Source organism: Lagenorhynchus albirostris, chromosome 6 (assembly GCF_949774975.1).
Source record: "Lagenorhynchus albirostris chromosome 6, mLagAlb1.1, whole genome shotgun sequence".
Classification (NCBI taxonomy): domain Eukaryota; kingdom Metazoa; phylum Chordata; class Mammalia; order Artiodactyla; family Delphinidae; genus Lagenorhynchus; species Lagenorhynchus albirostris.
In genome coordinates this window covers 61,525,925-61,531,924 of record NC_083100.1, presented here as the reverse complement: position 1 = coordinate 61,531,924, position 6,000 = coordinate 61,525,925, and the positions used below count along the sequence as shown (strand labels likewise).

General features: G+C 44.8%; 1 protein-coding gene across 2 annotated transcripts in view; it reads left to right on the top strand.

Moving 5' to 3' along the window:
- Positions 1–218: 218 nt before the first annotated feature.
- ERICH2 (glutamate rich 2) overlaps positions 219–6,000 on the top strand; it is a 49,787-nt gene continuing 44,005 nt past the window's right edge. For both annotated transcript variants that reach the window (XM_060151447.1, XM_060151444.1), the window contains exons 1-2: positions 219–461; positions 555–644. The gene's annotated coding sequence lies outside the window, so the exon portion shown is untranslated. The remainder of the gene's footprint in view (positions 462–554; positions 645–6,000) is intronic.

The following is a 6,000-nucleotide window of genomic DNA, read 5'->3' as shown; positions in this document are numbered from 1 at the left end:
GGGAGTGTCCTGAGACGCGCAGCCAGGCAGTGAGTGTTCTGAGAGAGACAGGTGGAAGCTACAAGCCTTTTCTGACCTGCCTTGGAAGTCACATGTGTTGGTTAAGTGAGTCACTCAGCCCGACCTAGATTCAAGGGGAGGGAATCAGGCTCAACTCTTTTTTTTTTTTTTTTTTTTTTTTTTTGCGGTACGCGGGCCTCTCACTGCTGTGGCCTCTCCCGTTGCGGAGCACAGGCTCCGGACGCACAGGCTCAGCGGCCATGGCTCACGGGCCCAGCCGCTCCGCGGCATGTGGGATCCTCCCGGACCGCGGCACGAACCCATGTCCCCTGCATCGGCAGGCGGACTCTCAACTACTGCGCCACCAGGGAAGCCCCCAGGCTCAACTCTTAAAGGGAGAGTGACAAAGTCCCTCTGCACAAGGACACATGGGATAGGACATACTGTTGCAGCCATTTTTGGTAACTCTAATTTGCCACCCAGGCCACCCTCTTCCTGGCATCCCTCTACTCCTTCACTCCTACATTACTTATTTTTACTCTGCTTCCTTTCAGGAAGAATTTGAAGACACTCAGAAGATGGATTGGTGGGCATGGAAACAAAACAAAGGAAGTTGGTTGATGTCAGGTGATAATCTCATACAGGTATTCATTTATTCATTCCATGAGTCTTTTTAAAGCGTTAACAAATGGGTTCCACATTGGAAATATACGGAGGAGATGTGAGATGAGCAAAATCAACACACATCCTGTTCTCATGAAGTTTAAGCCCAGTGGGAGAGGCAGACATTTAAAAATAATTCCACAAGTACATAACCACAGGTGCTCTAAGTTCATAAGCATTATACAGCAATGGCCCAGGAGCTGTGTAAGTGCACAACACAGGAGCTTGGTCCTGTTAGGGAATGAGAGATTTCCCTGGGGAAAAAAAAAAGAATATTTAAACTTATAACTCAAAAATGAGAAAAATGTCAGGTAACTAAACTAGGGTGTTGCAAAGCATGTTACATGGACCACTAGTGATACAGAGAGATATAGCATTGGCCAAAAAGTTCACTCGGGTTTTTCATAACATCTTATGGAAAAACCCAAATGAACCTTTTGGCCAAGCCAGTATTATTATTGTCCTTGTTATGTATTTATTTTACAGTTTTGCAGTTTATGACAGGTGATATTTGTTTTCCATTGCTGTTGGCAGGTAAAGTTTCCTTGTAAAGTGAAAGTTTTTAAGTTTAACAAAGCTATCAATTTAAGGTAAAATAATATGGTAAGCATTACATCTTGAGTTGGCAAATATCGTGTAGATGATATGTGGAAACTGAAGCTCAGTATAAAGACTGGAGTTGGTATGTTGAGAGATGGCATGGGGAGGGGGATCATGGGTAGTAAAGAGAGCATTCTGGTGCAAAAGCCCTGAGGTGGAAGAGTTGGGGGGGTCCACGAAACAGAAAGGTGACCAATATGGCTTGAGCAGAAAGCAAGAGGGAATAGTTTACAGTGAGCCAGAGAGAACTGCAGGCCCCTGAGAGTCAGGGACTTTAGTTCAAAACTGAAACTTCTAAAACTCAGCATGGACAATTGCACTTTTTTCCTTTAAATATTGTACCTGTGGCAGGGTTAGTACAAAATCACTGGCATTTGAATAGTACATTTATAATAGAACAAATTTAGATGATACAGATATCAAGAATATTAATTGGCAGTATCTGAGAGCTAATGTTTCCTTTGGAAATACTTTGTTCAACATGTTTAACTATCCTACAAGCAATGGGGCGTCATTGAAGAATTTGGGAAAAGGGAGTGATAAAACCTAGTTTGTGAGGTTTTAAAAAATAATGTTTACAATGTAATTCATGCATTAATAAAATTGTCCAGAAGAGCTAATCATAATAATAAGCAACATTCTGCTTTCCAACCTCTTCCCCACCCCAGAGGGAACCACTTTAAATCTCTTCTGGTTTTATTCTTCTAATAGTCTCCTTCTTATCTCCAAAAAATGCTTATATCTGTGTCTCTTGATTTATCAGATTTGGGCATTATATCAGATACATCATACGTGCTTACTCAGATTTCCTCAACCTTACCTTTCTCCCAGTCTCCCAGCTCACTCCACCCAGGCCATCCCAATGGTCACCAACTAAGTCTGAGCTTCTGTTTCCACTGCAGGAAGCCATCAGGCCACATGCTGAGATCTACTTCCCCAGTGGCTACTACAGGGCCCAAGTGACACAACCTGCATGTGTGGGAGATTAAACTCTCCAGGCAGCAAATTTTGACCAGTGGAAGAGAGAAGGCAGAGACAGATGGGAGATATGTTTTCTCTTCCTTTTTCCCTCTGATGGATTGTTCTGGGCACAATATTTCCATCCAGCCTGTCCAAAGAGGTTCTTTGTGACTGAGTGGTCACCTGCTGAGGAACCAGCTCTGGTTATTCATGGCATTTTATGAAGCAATGGCCAGTGCAGTAACTCAGCACCTTGTACTTGCTGCCGGATCTTCTCTGCCTGTCTTCCTCCCTAACGCTCACAGAACTGGGGTTGTACCTCCTAATAAGGCATAAGCCCTTAAGCTTTGCCTCAAGCTCTATTTTCTAGGGAAATCAGGCCAAGATAGATATTGCCAATATTATCTGTTGACTTACAGCTGTGACTTAAGATCACCACTCGCATCTCTCTCCCATGTTCCTGTAGTCAACTCATTGTTCTTAGTTCTTTTAGTTATGCTTCTAACTTTCGATTTTGTGCTTATAACTATACTTCTTTTTCCAACCACCAGAGAGAGTATCTCTTGGCTCTGATATTTTGCAGGATGGAGATACTGGCATCCCTTCCTTCTCTGTACGTCTCCTCTTCCTTCCATCCCTAAACCGCTGCATCATACTTTAACATCCTTAAGGTTGACAGCACTTGCATTCTGTTCTGTAATCATGATTGTCTTCTGTTATCTTCCTAAGTGCTGATTCTATATTTGAAAATCAATGCATGTATATACTATGTATAGTATATACAGTGCATATACTATGATGACTGTTCATTGAACAATAAGTTTCCTGAGAGTTTGCTGTGTCTCAGGCACTGTTCTCTAGGCTCTAGGGATAACACAATGAACAAAACAGACAGAAATCCTTGCCCTCTCAGAACTTTCATGTCAGTGGAGGAGACAAACAATTAACAAGGTAAATATATAGAATGTATGGTATGACAGATAATGAAAAGTACTGCGAGGAAAGTAAAGCAAGGAAGGAGAATAGGAAGACTCAGGCTGGGGGTTGCAATTTTAGGTGTTCTGAGCAGGGAAGGCCTCACTGAGACAGTAGCCTCCAGAAAACAAGGCAGCAAAACAAACAACCACCTAGGCAAAGGGGACAGCATTCTAGGCAAATGGAACAGCATTCTAGGCAAAGGGGACAGAAAGTACAATAGCCCTAAGACATGAATGTGCTTACTGTGTTCGAACAACAGCAAGGAAGCTCATGTGGCTGGAGCAGACTGACCAAGAGGGAGACTTAGAGAGGAACAAAGAAAGAAGTAATGGGGAGCAGAGAGTGCAGGACTGTGTAAGTCATAGCAAGGACTTTGACTTTTATTATAGGAGAGATGGGAAACCTTGAGAGAATTTTGAGCAATGGAGTGACACAATTTAATGTACATTTTAACAGGACCACTCTGGATATTGTGTCGGAAAGAGGCTGAAGGGGGCAAGGGAGGAAGCAGGGAAACTAGTTAGGAGATAATTGAAATAATCTAAGCAAGAGATGACAGTGGCTTGAAGTAGGGTTGTTGTAGCAGTGAAGGATAGGAGAAGTGGTCAGAATCTGGATATATTTGGAAGGTAGAACCAACATGATTAGTGAATAGTTGGATGTGAGAGGGAAAAAATAGAGCCAAGAATGACTATAAAGGTTTTGAACTGAGCAACTGGAAGAAAGGAGCTGTCATATAAGTAGAAGGGAAGACTGGGAAGAATAGGTTTAAGGGAAAAGATCAGGGACCCAACTTAGGCAGTTTGAGTTGCTGTTTCAGTTCTCTATTACTGCATAACAAATCACCACAAAACTTAGTGGCTTAAAAAAAACAAGAATTAATTATCATGTCTCATGGTTTCTGTTGGTCAGGAATTCAATGGGGGTTAACCAAACAGTGCTTGTTTAAGGTCTCTCATTGTAATAATCCCAGTTTTAGCACTGAAAATCTTGTGTCCTGGGAAGCCCCTCCCAAGGATGCGAAAAGTTATGGGATTCAGTGATGGGTGAAGAATTGAGGAGTAGGGGTAGTACAACACCCGTACAGTGGCCAAAAATATAAGGACTGAAAGCAGGGCTGTTTTTAGTGTCAAATGGATACTGTCCAGTCGTTACCATCACTCACTGATTTTTCGCCTCACCACTGATGTTGGCAACCACGATTTGCAGTTCACAATAATGGGTCACCCATTGTTGCCTCACTTCCAGTGATGTGAGTTAGGTGTGCAACATAAGTGTGTGTGATCATGGCGTTAACAGTCCAAGTTTGACCTGGCCTATGAATTAACTGTTGTGCTTTGAATTAAGATTATAGAGGCCACCTTGAATAATCAGGATAGATCCCCACCCCGAAATTGGGTCCGGATGTTGATACTGATGCACACACCAAGAGGCTATGGAAAGATTGAATATTTACACCACTGAGGTCCCTGAGAAGGGCAGGGCAGGCCTCTCAAGCAGGTCCAGAATGCCTTGAGAGAGCTGAGGTAGGAGACGTACTGGCTTGGGGTTTTTATTGTGGTGAGGGGATGGGGGGGTGAGGGTTCCCAGTACGAGCAGGGACTTGTGTGGCTTGAATCTCCGCCAGCACCAAAGGAGAGAGCGCTCAGGCTTTCTTAGCAGCTTACCCGGATGTAGGGCTGTCGGGGAGATGAAGGGATAAGGTCTAAAGCTCTTGGCTGTCAAACATCAAAATGGAGCCACTCTCCTATTGCAGAGATAGTGCTAGGTTAATTTTTTTTTTTTTTTTTTTTTTGCGGTACGCGGGCCTCTCACTGTTGTGGCCTCTCCCGTTGCGGAGCACAGGCTCCGGACGCGCAGACTCAGCGGCCATGGCTCACGGGCCCAGCCGCTGCACGGCATGTGGGATCTTCCCGGACCGGGGCACGAACCCGTGTCCCGTGCATCGGCAGGCGGACTCGCAACCACTGCGCCACCAGGAAAGCCCTAGGTTAATTTCTTTGTTGTTGTTAGTTTCTGCTTTATTACAAAGTGAATCAGTTATACACATACATATGTTCCCATATCTCTTCCCTCTTGCGTCTCCCTCCCTCCCACCCTCCCTATCCCACCCCTCCAGGCGGTCACAAAGCACCAAGCTGATCTCCCTGTGCCATGCGGCTGCTTCCCACTAGCTATCTGCCTTATGTTTGGTAGTGTATATATGTCCATGCTTGTCTCTGGCTTTGTCCCAGCTTACCCTTCCCCCTCCCCATATCCTCAAGTCCATTCTCTAGTAGGTCTGTGTCTTTATTCCTAGGTTAATTTTTTTTTTTTTTTTTTTTTTTTTTTTTTTTGCAGTACGTGGACCTCTCACTGTTGTGGCCTCTCCCGTTGCGGAGCACAGGCTCCGGACACGCAGGCTCAGCGGCCATGGCTCAACGGGCCCAGACGCTCCGCGGCATGTGGGATCTTCCCGGACCGGGGCACGAACCCGTGTCCCCTGCATCGGCAGGCGGACTCTCAACCACTGCGCCACCAGGGAAGCCCCCCTAGGTTAATTTTTAATGTGAATATTGTGACAATGTTTTCTGAAAGTTCAGGATCATGAAGATGGGAACTACTGTGATATCACAGGCATGACCCAGATATCACTGAAACAGGAGCCTAAATGGATTGGGTTTTTTGGTTTGTTTTTGCTTTTTGTTTTTTTACATTTTGCCCATTCCGTGCAGCCTGTGGGATCCTTGTTCCTGACTAGGGGTGGAACCTGGGCTGCTGTGGTGGAAGTGCCCCTGTGGAGTCTTAACACTGGACGAC